General features: G+C 38.7%; 1 protein-coding gene across 2 annotated transcripts in view; it reads left to right on the top strand.

Moving 5' to 3' along the window:
• Nucleotides 1-21,397, top strand: part of HIBCH (3-hydroxyisobutyryl-CoA hydrolase) — a 326,855-nt gene that overhangs the window by 166,026 nt on the left and 139,432 nt on the right. The gene's annotated exons all lie outside the window — the stretch shown is intronic.

Raw genomic sequence — 21,397 nt, 5'->3', positions numbered from 1 at the left:
AACAGAATTTTGCAGCAAACAGACCATGTGGTCTAGAGAATTCAGTAGAGTAAGGGTTGGATTTTTGAAGGAGAGAAGAATGAGTAAATTGAAAGTAGGTGTGTTGATATGATGGGACCAAAAATGGGGTTATGTCACCCAAAAGAATGAGGAGGAAAAAGAGATATGTGTTGTGGAGTTTGTGCTGCTCTATGGATAAACCTGTAAGTTTATGATAGGTGGTTGTGAAACATTTTGACATGATGCAGAGGTAAATTATTGTAAGGAAGTGTGCGGTTGTCAGATGAGGGGGGGTGAAGCTCAGTTCATGTGGACAAAAGTTCATCAGATTATGCTGATACTTGACACCCAGCTTTCAGATCTAGGTATCAGTCCATCTGTTTTAGGAGTTTGATATGTAGTTCTATATTACATAGGTTTTAATGCAGATGCAGCACCTTTACTTTAGACAAATGGCATGACGTAGCTCTTATTAGATGGCTCGCAGGGCCTACTCACCACATGTGCATACTATATTGAGTGGGTGGAGTTAATACAATGTGAAATGTTTTCTTCACATTAACATGTGCCATGTCACATAGATTGTTAAGCCTGTGAGCAGGGCCTTCTTACCTCTTGGTCTGTATTACAAAGTATTATTTATTACTGTGTTTGTCCCTAGTTGTAAAGCGCTACAGAATTTGCTGGCGCTTTATAAATAAATGTTGATGATGATGTCTCACTTGATTCATGTAAATGTGCCTTCTGTAGATATTAATATCCAATATCCTAATGAGCTGGATGATTCCCAGATATTGATCATAGGTTTGTTCGCAGACCATGTCTTATTCTGCTACTCATTTCCATAGGAATTATAACATATCCAATACTGACATTTTTGCTTGCTTTGCTATTGACAAATATTAATGTAATGTTCTGCCTCTTTTACCTATGTTAGGTTTTTGGTTTTTGTTAACAATTTTTTTTTTTTGTAATTTTATACATTTTCAAAAACAAGGATAAAAGTACTAACATAGTGCATATATTACTATGCACGGAATATAAGAATCATACAAGTTTAGAATACAAATAGCTGAACATAACAGGAGAAATGGACGAAGTCTTATGTAATTAGTTACTTAAAGGAGTGTGAATATTTGTAACCAACCTAAGCATTGCAACCCAGGGATATCTGATACTTCCTTATGCAGTGCAACTTGTGTACAACCTGACCCTTTTTAATAGGCTTTCAAACAGGTGAGTTAGACCCGTAGAAAATGGCATGATACAATATATTGAAATAATATATAAATTATAAATATAAAATAATACAACACATAGAAATTGGGACAAAAGAAAAACGTAGCTAAAACTATAATTAAATACAAAATAAATGTAATATAACAAATCTCAATCTCCACATCATTTACTTTCCTTAGTTTTAAACCCTAATGCTTTCTATCTCTAATCAAGTGGGACACTCAGAAAAAGCCATATATATTCATTATGTCAACACAATGGACAGCTTGTCATCAGCTAAATTCATATAAAGAACCCACAGAACACATAGCGTATACTAACTCATTTATCGAATCATAATCATACATAAAATGTTCACCTATTTTTAGGTTGATTCATTAGAGACTCCATAGAGGAAATAGAAACTAAACAAAATGCGATAGGGGGATCAATAATAAGCCATCTAGCATGATTCCAGGATTCAGACACAGTTCCTCACAAATTCAATTCCAAACATTAATCAGTCAAATATATATTTTATTTTTATTTTTAATTTTTATATATTATATATATATAAAAGTTATATATTATATCCATCCATAATTTAGTGACCAACAACTTTTTTTATTTTTTTTTATTTTTTTTTCATTAAAACTTTAAAAGTGAACAATCATATAATTAATTTTTAATCAGCTAGATAGTATCATTAAGTTCTAGGGATTCCTTTAGGCCAAAGGGTATGCGAGTGTTAAGCTGGTAAATCCAAAAAAACTTCTGTTTGCTTAATCTTTTATACCTGTCGCCACCTTTAGGTGAGGCATTCTGGATTCCAATTATATTTATTGGCTTAGTGTTGAGATGCACTACGTGCTCTCAGTCCATTTAGTATATTGCGCCTATGCTCATTGAATCTCACTTTCACTGTTCTAGTTGTTCTTCCAGTGTATAACATATTACAGCTGAACTTGAGTAAATAGATCACAACTGAAGAGTTGCAGTTAATAAGCCCTTTCATCATGTATTCTCTATCACCAGATGTAGGCCGAACTGAGAATATTCTGTTAGTAATGTGTTTACAAATAATACACCTCGGTCTGCCGCATCAAAAGGAGCCATCTAGGAAGAGGGAAGCCAGATACCCCAGTATTGCCATTAGCATCCTTCTCTTGAGTGCCTTCATTTATATCACTAAGTCTTTGGGAAACCGGTATAGATTTTAAGAAACTGGGTACCACTATTTTTTTTCAATTATTGGCTCTTTTAAACACAACTACCAGATGCTTCAGTAATAGTAATTTTAACAACATATCCTGTTTTAAAATTGGATAGTTAGAAAGTATAATATTTTTGACACTAGATGAGACTTTATTAATTTGAGATAAATGCCCACTCTGGACTGGTGGCAACATCACTTCTCAACCGCCACCTTAGTGAGCTCCTCATTAGCAATACTACAAGTTTTAATGCAAGCTTCCTTATGCATATTATTAATCTCCCTAGTGCTTGGTAGACCAGTTTTGATGGATATCCTCTACCCAAAAAGTTTTTAGCCATTATCTCTGCTTGTTTCTAGAAAACTTCCTTATTAGAACAATTATGGCGTAAATGCAGAAATTGCTTCTTTGTGATGCACTTTTTCAACTTGAAATAGTGGGCACTAGTTATTATAATCCACCTTTTAAGTAGGTAGAAGTAGAAATAGTTGAACCTGTGGCTGACAGGAAAACATCCAAGAACTCCATCTGTGAAACGTGATACTTGTACGTGAACTTAAGATGGTAATCATTATTGTTTAAATATTAAATAAGTGTGTTAAATATAAACATATCACAATTTGCAAATTTCTTAAAATATTTAAGACAATCTATAGGTCCCTTTATTGGTATGATTTTTCCTGACTGTGTCAGCATTGTGTGTTAATATACCGACTATCTGCTGGAAATTAAGTCCTGAATCCTGTAAGGGATTGGTGAATATGTCTTGCAGACCTGTTTTCACCCAACCGTAATAATGGTCTTAAACCGTGCAACCATTCTGCATGGTCTGTTCAGAACTCCAAAAGCGTTGCCAAAGCAGTACCCGCTAGATAACTTTCAAAGACATGTTTGTACAGGAATTAAAGGTTGGAAATACCATTAATTTATTACATGTTATGTTTTATATATGTGTTTTACTGTTATCATGTATATGTATGTATCACAGACTGCATTACAATTCTCAATATCGTTCTCATTACACACAAGTACTACAATTCTCATTTATATATTTAGAGATATAGTATGTTTTTGTTGTTACTAACTGATCTTTAAAATTTAGTTGGATATTAACTGGTAAGTCTTTTTTTTACAAATGTAATGATAGGCTATTTTCTAATGAGCAATGACATTGTTGCTCATCTATCATACTAAAACAAATTGGAAAAATCCTATTAATCACACATTTTAAGTCACATGCACTAGCAATTGGGGTGATTATTATGTCTTTTCATACTATATTAGGTAAAATTTGCATTGATAATTACATAAACTCTTACATACCTCTTTTAATACTCCTCCATTTGTGCCTCGGCACATCTGGCTAGCTTCTATTATGATCACTTCATCGTCTTTGAACTTAATGGATAGAGCAATTCACACCTACATAAGTCCCAAGCTTATAGGCTAGCTACTTCATGGTGTTTGTATCTGACCAGTATGAGCAGTTCTGGTATACAGTTCTGAGTATTATTGTTTCCCCTCATATATGATCAAGCTTTATGTGTTTTCTTTTTATATAAAAACTTAACTATTGGAAACATTGATTGGCTGAGATGTGCCACAAGGGATGCTTCAGATTACATTACACAATCCAGATGCAGAGTAACTGCCAAAGAAGCAACTTGCCATTTTTGTAATATTAACATGGCTGCTGCTACTAAGACATTAATATTAAATAAGAAAAACATGCCATGGTCAGCAATGCTGTTCTGATATAGAAGCCCTGTGTACAAAATGCAGAAACATGCTGCTAAAAGATTCTTTGCCATGTCCCTTGCATCAGTATGTACACACAAAAAGAGGTACCTTTGTCTGACCCTGCCTGTGTAAATAGTACTATTAACGCTTACAACTGGGACCTTTTCTGAATTGTGCCTCTTTAATTATGATATAAAACAAATGTGCTAACCAGAAAAAATTTGAGCCACAAAGACACACAAAAAATAAAATCTTTAACACATGAGGTAAAATCATTACATTATTTTCAAAGAGAGAAATACTACAAGATAAAAGACAGAAAATGCAAAGGAAACAGTAAAGCTAACCAAGTCCCACCAGCCAACCAGGCACTTCAAGACAAGTCAACCCTGCAATCAATCCAACTCCTGTCAGCCAACCAGGCACTTTGAGTTAACCAGTAGGAAAAAGGCAGCCAAATATTTCTTACCAGGAGGTGGACATTCTATTAAACAATGAGCTGGACATGCTGATCAGTGCCAACAGAAGTTTCACAGCAACTATTAAGCTGGCTGTTTGGCAAAAAGTCATACAGAAATACAACCTTGACACAGTCTGTAGAAGAAGTTATAGAAGATGGCAGAACTTCAAGCACCTCCTCAAGGACAATCTCCGAGAACATCGCAGACATGCTGGTGGTGGACGTAGTACCCAGCTATAACTAGCACCAATGGAGAAGAGCATCATGGCCTGCAATCATGAAGAGCTAATTAAGGGACTGGGCACTGATAGGCTAATCTCTGCCCAGCAACAGAGCACAGCTGAAGGTAAATAGTTCTAAATACTTAATTAACGTCTTAGTAATATGCTCTCTATCTTAGTTCACTTTCTGTTTCCTAATTACATTGACAGCCTAAGATATTTGACACAGACAATTCTATGTTCTGTTTGGAGACTGTAAGTTGTTTTATCATGTTGTTTCTAACTTAGGATAAAATATATATTTGTGCCTCTTGATAGCTATACATCTATGTAGTAAGTATGACAGGTGTAAACAGTAACTTTGATAATGTTTCATTTATTGTCTCATTTAAATACTGTATGTGACTGGATCACTAATAAGTAACTTGTGGTATAAATTTTTTAAAGAGAATAGAGCAGGGTGCTTATTTATTTAATTGCAACTGCACTTATATTTGATATTGTGTATATTTTATTATAGGAAGTCTTTATTTCTGAGACCAGGGGAGAATTTTTTGTTTTCTGTTTTAACCTTGCTAGAGGAAATGCATTATTTCTGATATATATCTGATACAATAAGCCTTTGTTTAGGAAGTCTTTTGTGTATCTTGGTGTAAGGAAATGCCTTGTTTGGGGTTTTGTAACTTTTCTTGGGGAATTCTTTTCTTTGGAGGAAATGTGTATTCTTCAACTGTCTGAAGAAATGACCCATGTTAATTAGACCTTTTGATGTGTGAGGGTCTAGCACCTGAAGGGATGGGAAGATTTAATTAGACTGCTGCTAGATTTTCTCTGTGTCTGAAACAAGATCCAGGAAATCACAGCAAAGTTTTAGGATATCACAGATAAGCATAAATATTGTTAGCTTTGCATTGCATGTAAATCTATGTTTGGGTAAACAAAGTGCCATCCTGATTCTAAAAATAACCTGTGTCCAAATCTGTATGAAAAGCCCTGTCTTGTAGTGAAAATATTTCTTCTTATTCCATCTGACCTGAGCACTGATAACTGCAATCAGTGTGACTGCAAATAAACATCACTTGCTTCAAAGACCTGCTTGAAAACATCTTCCATGCTGAAAATCCTGTGACCTACAGATTAGATCCAAAATCTAATCTGTTCCTGGCTGTTTATGAGGTTTGGACCCAGCATCCAGTACCACCTCTCTGTCCACTACCCAGCAGCTCTGGCCAGGGTGATAGGCCAGGGGGGATCCATCCATAGCAACCCTGATCCATAGGAAGAGGTCAGGAGTACCAGCCCAGGTACACCAGTAACAGGGTACATTCGCAGCGTCAACTACCCAGAAGAAACCTGGTTCTGGATGTCGGTAAAGGAGTCCAGTGGTGGCAACACTTGTAAGCCCCTCCTACTGCAGTGAGAGGGCACGTTTGGGATAACGAAAGGGAACGGTGGCAAAGTAAGCCCATCGGGTTGACAGCAACAGCAGTCAGGGTGGCATAGGCCCATACTACCTGCTGAAACATCTCCAGGATCTCAACATTCTCTGGGAGCTCCACTCATGTAGGACTGCTGCAATTGAACACAATGAACGTCTCATGATTCAACGTCAAAAACTTGCATTCCAAGAGAGACAAGTAGAAGCTCTGGAAGGTGAAAAAAAACCTTCACACATACTGTTTTGTTTTTTGTGTTTTTAGTATTTCATGTATTTTTACTTAATATACTTGTATTGGTGTTTTTCTGTTTTTACAGGTGTGGGGGCTACTCTAGTTCGGGATCTCAGAGATGGGCCACTGTACAGTTGAAGCAAAATGATATAATGGAAGGAATGGTGTTTGTTTTACAAAGAATGACTGGCCAAATTACACCTACACAATATGGCTTTAGTTATGCATCTCTCGCTGGTGAGCCTGAGCCACAGGACACCCCTGCTTCTTCACACTCTGCTGCTTAGCTCACCCACAGCCAAGTGCTTAACCAAGAGCCAACTCAAGTTTTAAAAAGAAATTCTTCAAAGAAGAGGTGGAAAAATAAGGTTACAAGTATACATTTCTTAATAAAATATTTACTATGACACAAATGTTCCTTCAAATTATTTACACAGCCATGTATCTTGTACTTTATAAAGCATAAGATATGGTGTATATATGCAGGTCCTTACACATGTATTTTCATGGTATGATGGTCAACAATCCTGTTATGGTATTCTATTTGTATCTATTTAATATTGAAAGCAAATAGGGAGAGATTTTAAGGGTATGCAGAGATTCGACAGCAAGGTCCAGGGAACAAATCCAAGGTCAAACACTGAAATCCAGCATCAGAAGATATTCCAATCTATACAGGATATAGGTACAGGAACTAGCCTAGGTAAATCTAACACCAACAAGACAATAGTGGCAATGAGTGTATTTATGTAGGTCCTGGCGAATCAGCAGCTGGGTAGAAATCATTTGAGCAGACAGTTTTGACTGCTCAGCTGATAGGTAATGAGCAGTGATGAGTCTTGCAAGAGCTGTTAATCAGGTACAGTGTTGGATCCTCATTTGCAGCTCAGGAAGCAGGGTGAGTAAGTTTGCTCAGAAACAGACACATAACAAGTCTGATATTTCGCAAAATCTGAAATGGATTTCTGAGGCAACAGAGCAGCAAAACAAAACAGAGCAGCAAAAACATAACACAACACAGCAAGTACAGAAAAAGAAAACTATGACACAATAACATTGTACTCAAGTACAAAGCAATAAATATGTTACACAATTGGAATCAAATGGGAGAATAAAGATGGTATTCTTGGAGATATGAGGAACAAAGAGATCAACCCTTGTTGGATTTTTAGTATATTGGTAAATCACAAAAAAATGCAGCGCTAAAAAATATATATCAAAATATGCAATATGTCAATATTACAGTCCTAGAGGAACATATTTAGTATATTGGTAACTTTACAGTATATAGTGAGAGGTAAATAGGGAGAGAGTTGGAGGAAAGAGATGTAAAAGAGAGGGAGGGGAAATATAGACCATGGCATGGCCTGCCAGATGAGGAGAAAAGATGAGGAAGAAAATGTTAAGGTTGCTGAGATCTGGATAAAGAGGAATGATAAAGCATGTACCATGGATCCCAGATCTTATGGAAATTAGCTATCCTGTTATGAAGCAAACATGTAATGTATTCCATAGAGGCTATGTACCAAATATGGGATTCTAAAGTTGTGAGCCAGTCCTTGGCTATCTGCATTGCCGTTTCCAAGAATGTTGGCCTATGTAATTTAGCCGATTTAATCTGTGCTTGTTTAAGACATTTTATCTTTAGATACTGGAAGTGTAAAGAAGGAGAAAGGTCAGTTGTCTTGCAGAGATCTGATAACAACTGAGGGGCAAGTTCCCCTGTGATTTCTGCAAATTGAGGGATACTCGTCCGTTTTTAGGGTAAGGCATATTTCGGAGACATTTCCGAAAGGATAAGAAGGTGTTGCCAAAGCGGTGGAAGGATATTCTGTAAATTTATTCTTAACAAGTTTGTCCATAAATCAAGGGTAAATCTTGTGGTGGGACAAGAGTAGGCTAAGGATGGCCTATGATTCCTGGGAAGCCAAGGGAAGTGTGAGTCTAAGTGAGGGCATTTTCAATGTCTGTCATACGTTTGATACCAGGAGCAGAGTGTCATGAAATTATGTGGCTGAGGTGCATGATAATATTGTGTAAAAATAGGTAGTCCAAAACCTCCAGCTTTAGTGGGCTTAGCAAGGCAAGGCTATTTTATTATTGGTTTCCTGCCATTCCAGGCAAATCAACTACACAGTGTTTGCCAAGTGGCAAGGAGGGATCCCAGGACCAACACAGGTAAAGTTTAAAACAAACACAGTAAACGGGACAGAATATTCATTTTAATTATACTAATCCAACCAAACCAAGGGATATAAAGAGGACTCCAAGTGGTAATATCACGTTTAACTGAATCTAGGAGTGAGCAGTACTTTCCATGAAACAGTTGCTAATAGTCTTTAGTAATCTGAATACCATTGTATCCAAGAGACAGTGGTCTCCATTGAAACTCAAAATTTGACTATAGTTTTAGCAACAGGAGCAGGAATGTTGAGAGCTAGAGCTTCAGACATTGAGTTGTTGATCTTGTAACCAGACAAGAAACCATAGGCCGCAAGATCTTTGTTTTTGTTTTTCCATCAATAATATTTATTGCGAAATATTTGCAAATAAATTGGAGGTACAAAAAATAAATGGGAATTAAACAAGGGAAAATACCCAGGGGACCTCCAGGAGGGAGGGGGTGAGTGCGAAATAGTAGGGAAGGGAGTAGAGGACTTTCTAGCTGCACCCACACCATCTGTGCGACTTAAACCATTTGACAATGGGGGCTGAAGCAGAGATGAATTAAGGTGTCTATTTTTCCATTTCAAAAGTGTGCTGAATTTTAGATTGATTGATGATTCTGGAAAGGGCAAGAGGAGTAGGGGAGGGATTGCAAATACTGGTGCCAAACAGTTATTTCTCTCCTATTGGATCTGTTTGTCAGCCTGGCCCAGCGCTAAAGACAAGGAATGAGGGGCCTTAGAGACTGGCCATACCCAGTGGCAAATTTGGGTGCACTTAAAAATATCTTGGTCCAGGGTCAGGTTAGGTTTGGGTGGGCTTAAATTAGTGACCAATGGGCTTTTCTTCACTAATTAAAGCCCACCGAAACCTAACCTGACCACTTGTAGTGGTCCAGGGAAATGTAAAAGTCGGGCCTATTCAACACAATTGAACTGTCTTTCCACATAAAGCATCTTTCAACTTAAGTTTGAATGCCTGCGCAGAAGTGGGAGCTGACGCGATCTGTAAAATCTCGTACACAAACGCACCTGTAGAGGAACGTGTAATCGTCTAATGAAGTGAACTGGAAAACACATTGTTTTGTTGATTTTCTCATATGTGTATTGTCTCAATAAATACATTTTTCATGAATCACTGAAAACTGAAAGCTTTTGTAGCAGATGATCCCAAAATAAAACTTTGGTGATTTATTAACAGTATGAACAATTTTTGAGATATTTTTAAAAAAATGGCTTTGAGAAAATCAAAATTTTGATTGAAACATACTGCTGTGTTATATATCATATGAAAGCCCATAAAAAGATTGCAGATTTACAGGCATATAACCAGTGTACATATCAGCCTGGGGGTTTTCTTTACACCCATGGCAGCATTTATTGTACCAAATTCAATTGAAATTAGAGAATGTAAGGTAATTTTTTTTTTCTAATATTGTGTTGATTTGATGTGGAATGACCCATACCCTAAAAGGTACAAGGCACATAATTTTTTATATATATATATATATATATATATATATATATATATATATATATATATATATATATATATATATCTATCTATAATATAAATGTCTAGTGGCGTGTGTTAGTCTGTCTGTGTGTGTGTGGAAAAAATAAAACCAAGCTGCAGCGCCACCTGCTGGGCGGAGTTAAACACTGACCTACTAAATTCTTAGTGTGTGTGGAAAAAAAAATTCAGAAAGGGCTGAAATTTGGTATACTAAGATGTTTTTAATTTGTTAATTTAATTTGTTAATTGTTAAAAGTGTTTATAAAGATTGTAAAAAAAAATATATATATTTCTTGAAGGAGAAGTGACAGTTGGGAGTGGTTGGTGGTTGCCGGGGATGACAGTGGGGAGTGGTTGGTGGTTGCCGGGGGTGACAGAGCGAGAGGAGTGTGATACTCAGGACGGCTGAGAGAGATCCCTGTGTCTGGATAGACATCTGGATAGATGTGGCGATAAAGATGAAGGATGAGGTGATGGAGAAGAATGATAAGGTGGTGACATGTGGACAAAACCACGTTAAAAAAGGGTGCTTGCATCGGGAAGTAATGCTCTTCCCCTGAGGAGGCCTGGCCTAGCCCCAAATGCATGACAAGAACCTTTTTAACACCTTAAGTAGCTTGATTTGACTAGAATGCATGAGTATCATGCACGGGTTAACTTGTATATACATATATATATAATATATAATAATCAACTTTATGTTTTCAAGAGCTCATATACAATGTGTCCATCACTTGTTCACTTCATATACTGAAAAGGGCAAAACTACTTTATATGTCAGATATATTAAAAACACACCGTTTCCTAATCTTGCCTCTATAGAGGAAGTATTTTATTGTTTTTTTTTATTTGTGATATACATTGTGTGTTTTTTTCCAACTAATGTTACATGTTTTGTTTTTTATTTTTTTCCAAGTGGCTTCATAAATAATATTATATTAGTGACTGCTATATAGTTAAGTTGTTATCTGGTTCTACTCTTTGAACGAACTATATAAAACCTGCAATATCCATTATATTGTAAGGATAAGAAGTCACCAAGAATTTTGTGTCAAATGGTCATATAACCCAAAGTATCTCCTGTTTTAGCATCCATTATTGTAGATTTGTTTCTGATAATTCATGAGTTATTGAATGTTTTTTTTAGTGATCACATTTAATCATGTTTAGAATATTGAATAATTTATTTACTGCTCAAATCAGAATGCAAATTAATAAATCTCAACAATCATTACCATATGTTAGTGTATTATGTAGAGATTATTGCTCAAGTAGAATGTCAAGGACATTAATGTCATAGAAACTCAGGGAGAACAAAAATTAATTAGGTAACATCCAGCAGTGTAGCATAGTGAAGACTGTAGTGCAGTATCTGAGAGAATCTGTGTCAGACATATCTCTCCTGCTGAAAGCCCTTAAGAGTTTTCAATGCAGACTGCGAAAAATAGATTATCTGGCTGATATGTAGCTTTAGGTATTTCACAACTGTAAAGAAATCTCACATTATGTCACAGGATCTTTCACATTAGCCTTAGTATGGGAACTACGTTTAAACAAAGAATTAAATTCTTAATTAAAAATCATGATTTTAACGGCAAAATCAATTTATATTTCTAATAGTTGGTGCGTGATTTATTTTTTGTGGGGTGCTTTGTAAAAATAATAGTTTTGCACATTTAGTAAATTGATGAATTATGTGGATGTCTGTACTCAATGAATAATGGTTTTCATTGACCACATCAGCAATACAACATGGAGGGAAAGCAATAATGCATTAAAAAATTAATTGCAATAACCTGTGGACACATGGACTGTGGAACACTCTCCCTTCAAGATCTAAAAATTGTGACATATTAAAATGGAGAATGGATGTTACCCTGCAAAGTTTCAGCTAGTAAATTAACTCATCCATATATACCCACACAGCTTGTTGTTTTTTGTTTTGTTTTTTAAAATGTTTAATGTTACACATACTGCATTTAGACATCCAATACATATGTGTTTCATGAAATTGTTCAATCATCAGTGCATTTGGGGAAGCAATAGATAATAAACGGTGGATACATGTGTCCATATTGTTTAAAAAAAGAAATGATCCTGATACCAGAAATGTAAATACAATTTCTTTTGGGAGTTTATGTTATCAATGTGCCTACGATTAACCAATACAGTTTATAACAGTGCATATACCATAAAAAATGTTTTTGAAGTTTATTTTTGTAAATGGAAAGTGAAAATGTATGATCTGCTTAGCTAAAAGCTACACATATATGGAATAAATTACTATGGATATAAATTTATTAGCATGCCACTTCTTCTGGATTTTTGAGCTACAATATTACATTATTGTGATGGGCCATGCAGTGCTATGATGCCCATAACTACTGTATGCTATATTCTCGAATTTGGTACCATATCAAATTGCTTTGTTTTACTTTACTCAGGACTATTTATGGCTGATACATGGTTCTTAGTGTTAGGAAGTCTGGATTCCAGACAGGTCAGAACGGATGTCCAATAGGTCATCATTGTCAAATTGAATAACGTAATGGTAGTTGGAAGAATAGTCGAGGGCAGGACAGACAGCATGGAAATGTAGTCAGTTTGAAAAGTTGATCTATAACCTGAGTCAAACAATGAGGAGTGTCATACCCAGGAACCATGGAGGAGAACCTATAATCTATGTAATCTCTCTATAATTTTCTAAAGGCCCGAACTGTAAGAGGATGGTGACTGTTTGTCAGCTATATTAATTGAGGACAGACTCCCCTGCATAGTACTGACCTTTATGGATGGAGGTCTGTCTGCACACAAAAGGGCTCATGTTGGGATGGACGCATTTGCAAGAAAAGACCCATGCATGGAAAAGTTCATTTACATGCATTTGTACACAATATAATTATGTAATATGAAGGGGCATATACACAAAAGTGAATAGTGTATTGACACTGCTATTAAATGTGAAATTCACATTTTCAATATAAAATATAATTAAATACAAATTAAATTAAATGTAAACAACTGTTGTTTTCACCTTCCCCCGCTTCCCCTCTACAATCTTTCCTAAGTGTAATATTTGCGTTCGGATGGACGTTTAATGATTTTTTGGTATACATAAGTAGTACAGAAATGTAGATTTTACACAAAAAACCCAGATGAACGTCCAACTCTGCATGAGCCTCAGAGTCTCTTATACAGTGATGGGCAACCTGAAACACTTCATGGGCCACAGTGTGCAGCCCTCTAACCTTTAAAATGGCTACACATTACCCTTAATGTCAATAATAAGTTAAAGCAATACATTTAATCAAATAAATAGACACCTATCTATAATAACATATCAGCAGGCATTTTAGTCAAATGTTACAAGCTATATCAACCAAATTTGATAATAATGCAAGAAGAAGCAGGGAGCCACAGTTGAAGGCTCAGAGAGCTACCTGTTACCCATCACTGCTCTAATACAATCACCTGTCACTGTAGAAATGTGAGGGATCAAGCTGGAGTCAATGGGTTGGAGAATGTAGAATCCAATGAACGAAGCTACAGTTGATAACTAGGCAAACAAAACAACACCCTTGAAACACCAGCAAGAGTAAAAAAGAATGTGGAATTGTTAGTGATGATAGTGCACTTCCACCTGTTGTCTGTAGCTTGTATTGCTGTGGATCCTCAGATGTAGAGACTGGTGCAACCCTTTATGCTTGGCAGGTTTCAGCCTGAAGAATTTGGCATTTCCCTGTGTTTACAACACTTAACTTTGTCAGTTGACCTATGCTGTGCTAAACAGCAAGATAAATCTTGTTACTGGTATGACACATTTGGTTTTGATTCTGACCATGTCTTGGCACTAACTCTTGGCTATCAACATTCACTACTGCTTTCAGACAGGTTCCATTGCCCGCTAAACATCAGATCATTGCCTCGATTATATGTCATTCATAACACCAGGTGCAATCTGCTATTGCCACTATTCTCCAGACTGCTCTTTCTCTCTATTTGGGACTATTTCTAATTAGTCATTGTGACTTGGTATCAGTAACGGCCAGTGTTTTTCATCAAATTGCTACCAGCCACTGGGATCAATCATCTTGGATCCAGCTTAGTTGTACATATCATTACAATGGAGATCAAAGGGAAGGAGTACCGATTCTTGATAGTGATTTCTTTGAGCCTCTGATAGTAGATGCATGCTCCTAGGGACACATCTTTTTTTGCCACAATAAAGAACCTTGCATAAGCCTGTGTAACAAAGGGAGGCATTTTTCTGACAAGAGGCAGAGAAAGTATACAAACAGAATAAAACATTGGCACAGTTATGCACCTAGGTGGAGATTAAACCTGGTAAAAACGTATGTGTAGTTTAAAGTTTGTTAACTTACATGATTTCCTCTCAGCAAACAGGCAGGGTGTGTCTGTGCAAACAGAGCCACTGATGGGTGTTTTCTTTTAAAGAGAAGGTGGGTGTGTCATCTGTACATCAAGCTAAGGCTGGGGGAGGAGTAACATGTATAAAAGCTTGTTTGTGCCATTTGTTCAGGGAGATCAACGCTGGGGAAGTTGTCTGGGCTTGAGAGAGCTGAGCTATGTCTAGCTAGCGGTTAGGGTCTCCAAGAAATGCTGTGAAATCTGTACGGTGTCAAAACATTTACCATCCTGACAATAAAACTACGTAAAAAGGAAGAAGTTGTTCGCGTGTGCTTCCACAGTAGCGGGCTTTTGCCACACCTGTTCTTCATGACTATCGTTGCTCCATGTTCTCCTGTAAATATGTGTTCATGGCCTTTGTCAGGCTCAGACAGTGAGTAATTTCTGCCCCTTGGCGGCATATTGCCCGGTAGTAGGTTAATTGGGCAGACCCATTCTCTGTGGGGCTGTAGTGTCTTTGTCTTCTTTTTGTCAAAGACCATGCTAAAACCTTTGTACTCCTCGGGCAACCTTTTTGGTTCATGCTTAATCTACTCTCTTTGGGTAATAGCCACTTTTGCAACTGTAGGAAAGTAGTCTGGCATGACTCGTCCCACTTATGTATCTTATTAGTCCAATCACTGGATTGTAGGACTAGGGGGTAACCCTAGACGATTGGACTCTGAGGTGTTAATATCACTAATTGAAATCGGCTCCTAGTTACTGAAATAAGCATACACCAGCACGCCTATAGTCTTGTGGGTTACCAATGCTAGTGTTATGGGTTGTCCATCCACAGCTTCTACGGCTATTTGACTGATCATCAAAACAAAGTATCATTCAATCTTGCAGCCACATCCAAAACTGAAATTTTCCATGTTTTGGCATCCAAGAAGTCCTTGTTGTGAATAAGGCAAGTCCTACAGCAGATGGCGATGGACAGCTTAAAGTGCAGAAAGCAACATGCAGGAAAAAATGCCTCACTGCTTACTTGACTTGTCTTGTGTTCTGATAAACAGAATTTGTGTGTGGATGTCCCCAGCAAGTGAGCTCGTCCGGCAATCTCTCTGTAAGGTGGCGAGCAGCAACTCATTCTTCCATTCTGTTTCTTTTGCCAGAGCCCAGAATTCATTGACATACTGGGTAAGTTAATGACCATGTTGCTCGGTAGGAGCAAGTTTTGCGGTGGCATTGGCGTTGAGACCCGAAGAGGCAAAGATCAGCGTGTGTTACATGTTGCATTTGTCAGTGTTGTAGATGGATTGCTACCTATCCTCTGTAAATGGTATTGCAGCAGACATTCGCAGTTTGTATGTCAGTTGGCGCCGGAGTGTATTCAGAATTTGGCTTGTAGGATGCGTTGACGCAAGTGCATGAACATCTTGAGCAGTGCGATTGTACAGCAAGCCTGTTGCAGAGCAATTATGAAGATGTACAATTTGGTTGTTTTTTGCATAGTATAGTACCTGCTGTGCATTTAATTAAATACAATTTTATATTTGTTAATAAAGCAACTAAGCAGCAATGTAACTGGAAATTGTCTTCAACAGGAGACATTTCTGAAAACTCTTCAGGTGTAGATTGTGATCTCTCATATCATATTAACCATAACTTAATTTTGTGAATCTTGTATGGCTCATTTTGTGCTTTCAATTCATAAAATAGTTAAGGCATTTTTACATTAATATTTTACAGTTCAGTATTTAAAAGTTAAGTATGTGTATTAATGATTCCTCTTCAGCATGTGATTTGTAATAGATAGCAATAGCAATATAAAAGGTTCAAAATTAATGAGATAAGGTTACAAAGCTCAGCTTCCAGTTACAGATTTATCACTTGTTCCTAATCCTCAATGAATTTCTTTGAATTGCTTTCCTTTGCTTTCTCTGCTAATTCTGATGCAACTTTAAATACTGAGAAAATTGTAATTGCTAGTGTACATAGCAGTAAGTCATTCTTATGGCTAGTATACAAAAGAAGACCTCAAGTCTGGTGGCTAGTGTGTAAAGCCGACTTCCTACATAGTGGCTACTATATAAAGACATACCTTCTATATATGGTGAGTAGTGTTTTAATAGCATCCCATATGTTGAACTTATATTTCAAGCAAACCACCTATGTTCTTGGCCGGACTGGGACTAAAAATCAGCCCTGGCATTTAAAGCACACAGGCCCACCTGTTGAGGACTCCATGCACTATATTGTTGCACACTGATGCTGGCGCAGTGCGTATTGCTGGTGCAGTGCAACATGATGTAGTATGAGTGTGTGTGTGGGGGTATTTATTTCTCCTAATGACCCTCAACATTACATTAGCACCCCCATTACATCAATAAATACCATGACAATACATTATGAGTACCCAAATTACGGGAATAAATCACCCCCCACACACACTCATACTACATCATTCCCATCCACATTACAGCAACCAGCATTACCCCCCTACATTACAGCAACCAGCATTACCCCCTACATTACAGCAACCAGCATTAACCCCCTACATTACAGCAACCAGCATTCCCCCCATATAACAGCAACCAGTATCACCCCCCACATTACAGCAGCCAACATCACCCCCCACATTACCGTGTCCAGCATCACCCCCACATTACAGTGTCCAGCATTACCCCAACATTACAGCATTCAGCATCACCCCCAACATTACAGCAACCAGCATCACCCCCCACATTAGTGTCCAGCATTACCCCCACATTACAGCAATACCCTCTCCTACTTATTAGCAATACTAAGCCCCGAACACACTACAACATTTCCACCACCACACCACCCCCATACTACAGCAATACCACCAATTATACAGGCTCCACTGTAGGAAACAAATGTTTTGCTTTTTTCAAATCTCCCACAAAATAGCAATAACAGAGTACTTACACACATATATAATTAACTGGTACCCTTTTCCCTCAATTAAATAGTAATGTCAGAATTTTCATGAATCATTCCACACAAAATAAAACTCTTAATAATATATCAGAAAAAACATAACTATTGAATGGTCATTTGAACCCACACGGCCACATTAAAAGTATTTCCATCTACAGCAAAATGTCAGAGGAATTTTTTTTTTTTTACTACAGAAACTGGATTTGCGTCTTTTCTATTAATTTTAAATAACACAGTATATAAATTAAGGGGGATAGAGGAGGTGGGTGAGAGATAATTGGATGTGATCGATCAGTTTCATTAGATAGGAAACATTTAGATTATTTACCTGGAGACGTCTACCCCCTTGACTCACAGGCAGGACTGACTAGGTATTTTGGGCTCCGGTACAGCAACTTGTTTGGGCCCCCGTCATATGCAACAATGAGAGACTTGCCTTTGGTAGAAGTTCATATTATGCACACCGTAGTGACCCTAGTTCATATTATGCACACCGTAGTGACCCCAGTTCATATTATGCCTCATCGTAGTGCCCCCAGTTCATATTATGCCACATAGTATTACCCTCAATTCATATTTGGCCATGCAGTAGTGCCCACATATCATATTATGGCATAGTAGTGCCCCAAAATCATATGCCATACAGATCATATTATGCCACAATAGTGCCCCCAAATCATATTATGCCACAATAGTGCCCACAAATCATATAATGCCATACAGAAGTGCCCCAAATCATTATACCATACACAGTAGTGCTCCCAGTTCAAGAATGGAGGGTCAAAAACACATTGCACACGAGAAAATTGACAGACGCCGTCCCCGCTGATTCCCTGTCAGTCGCGGAACGGACGTCTGACCCTCTGTGGCGGCATCGGCTTCCGGCTCCTTGGATTCATGTCGAGCGCATGGGCTCTGCCTTCGTCCCGTTGCTAGGCAACGGGACGCTTCTGCTGCCGATCAGCGCCGTCTCCTGAGCTCTCCTATCAGCGGCTTTCCCACATTATTTAAACCTGACTCTGGTGCCATTAGGGTGCCAGAGTAACAGGTTATCAGTCTGTGTTCCTGGTTTGTGCCTTAGTGCTCCTGTGTGCTTCATCCGTTCTTGCTCTTCGGTGTGACCCGGCTTGGCAACTATTCTGTTATCTATGTGACCCATATTGTACTGTGACCTCGGCTTGGCGACTATTCTGCTATCTACGTGACCCATATTGTACTGTGACCTCGGCTTGGTGACTACTCTTTGGATTTCCCTTGCCACCGTATTATCCCGTTTGGTGTGACCCGGACCGTCTGACTCTTCTACACTACATCGGCAACTGGCTAGTAGAACCGCGACCTGCGTACCCTGTGCAGCTAAGTCCAAACCTCCTTGCGGGGGTCCCTGGCGAATACCAGGGGTACGTTAGACTCCGCACCTACCAGTTCAGTAGTGCTAATTCCGGTTAGTGTTCTGCTCCATTGTACTCTCCAGAAGGCCTCCGGCCTGACAAAAATATATGAGCTTTCCTGATTATGGCATCCCCTGTCCCTTTCACAGATCCCCCTGCACAACATTCTCCCTTGGCACTTGCACACGTCTTCCTGCAACCCCTTCCCCCTGGCTTTCTCACACCTCTTCCTGCGCCTCCTTCCCCCTGGCTCTCTCACCCCTCTTCCTGCACCCCCTTTCCCCTGGCTCTCTCACCCCTCTTCCTGCACCCCCTCCCCTGGCTCTCTCACACCTCTTCCTGCACCCCCTACCCCCCTGGCTCTCACACTGACACTCTCACACCACCCCACCCTGCGGGCGATACTCGCGGCAATCCCCCCCCCCCCCATGGCTGGTTCCTGGGGAGGTGCCAGCCACCAGGAAGCCAGCAAGTGTCGGGCAGGCCCATCTAGTCATCGGCCCTTCTGGCATTTGCCAGAAGTGCCAGATGGCCGGTCCGATACTGCCTGTGTTCATATTAGTGGGCTGCTTTGGGGTTGTGTTTCTAGGAGCTTCCATTAGCATTTGGGTGAGATCTATTGGCACTTTGTTAATAGTCATGGAACTGCTTGTACAGTGAACAATGATTAGCTGCTAGAGCTCACTGTATAAGCATATTTTGCATGCAGATTGTCAGAAGCCTTCTGCAAGATGCTGGCTCTCATCTGCCTCCATGGTGATGCAGTTGTCGCAGAACATGGTGTATGGCAGTCCCTATCTCTCATTCTAGTAGAATGCATGATACTAAATTAAGACGCCAGCCTACTCACAGCTACATCCATGTTGGTAGTTAACCACAAGAGTGCTTGTGTAGTACAAAAGCATAAGCCTCCACAACTAGAAGAGTATTGGATGTCAGTTATTCTATCTTTTAAAGTGCAGTTATGCTTGAAACCAGCTGACTATTTTAAGTTTTCTAATGTGACTCATTCTTGTTTCGTGTCTCCACCTTCTGCTGTCTCACCTCATTCAACCATGATGCATCACCACTAGCTGCAAAGTCCACCAAGGGCTGCTTTATTTTTTGGGGGAGCCTTGTAGCAGCTGGAAAGGAAACTGTGTGGTGTGATTACAATTGTTATTCTACTTCCTTATCTATCAGGTGTTTCTCAATCCTCCTAGATTGTAGGCTCATTTGAGTGGGGCCATCTTTACCTTTTGTCATTGTATATAATTTGTTTGTTATGATTCCCTCAGTATACTACACCACATGGTATGTCAGTGCTTTTTTAATAAAGGCTAATAATAAAAAATAATAGTTACTCTGCCCACAAGCAGTGAGTAAGCTATACAAAGTGGTGTAGATTTGGGCTCCGTAAATCTCACCAAGCTGCCCATACTGTTTAGCACATATGTTAACAAGCCCTATGTAAGTATATAATCTATGGCTGATTCCCCAAGACCTCTACATAGATCCCTGTAGAAGGGTTGAGGTTGCCACAAATGAGGAATGGTTTATCTTCTGAATAGCTTCTGAGTAAGTTGGGAAAGCTCAATCCCTTGGCCATTATAAGGCTTAGTAGGTTCAGTGTAAAGTTGAAACAGCACAAATATATTAAGATTTTTATAAACTGTATAATAATTTTGAAAAAAACATATTACAAAAGAATAAGAATTGAAAATTTGTCTACTAAGAAGAAAGAGTGTATTCTGCCAGGCTAAATACTACTTGCAGTATACCATACGCTCTTCATTTCTGTATAGATGTGATGCTATTTTCCTTGTTTTCAGAAATTCAAAATAATAAAGCCACACTGAATGTATGTCTGTCTTAAGAGTCCTGGCCCTGGCCCTTTACAATTTGGTATTAGAGGTGGGATTGATACAATTCCTTTGTCACACACCAGGTTCTTGGGTTCTGTCACAACTAATATAAAAGGACTTCTTGGAGCCCTTACCTGTTGCCAGTGCAACGCTGTACTTCCAAACGCCAACCTGGTTCCTAGCAGTCTGCAGGCTTCCCTATTTGTTCCAGTTCAGACAGTGCAGTCTGCATTCCAGCTCCAGTCTGGTTCCATCATTCCGGATCCAGCATTACCAGTACCATTCCAGTTCCGTCATCCAGCATTCTGGTTCCCGCATTACCAGTTCCATTCCGGTTCCGTCATCCAGCCCTGATTCCAGCTTTCTAGTATTCCGGTTCAGTTTCAGTTCCATCATCCAGCATTCCGACTCAGTCATCCAGCATTCTGGTTCCAGCATTTCAGTTCCGTTCCAGTTTCAGCATTCCAGTTCCATTCCGGGTTCAGCATCCAGTTTCTGCCTGGTATCCTCTGCTAGTCTATCACCACCTGTACTAGTCTTTTCATCTACATGCAAAGGAGCAAAATCAGGCCACCCAGCTTTGTTTGGCAAGTCACCAGCCTAACTCCAGAGACACCACCCAGTCTGGGTACAGACAGATCCTC

The sequence above is a fragment of the Mixophyes fleayi genome, chromosome 7, assembly GCF_038048845.1.
Source record: "Mixophyes fleayi isolate aMixFle1 chromosome 7, aMixFle1.hap1, whole genome shotgun sequence".
Classification (NCBI taxonomy): domain Eukaryota; kingdom Metazoa; phylum Chordata; class Amphibia; order Anura; family Limnodynastidae; genus Mixophyes; species Mixophyes fleayi.
Note: the sequence above shows the minus strand (reverse complement) of the source record. Positions and strands in the feature narration are given on the sequence as shown.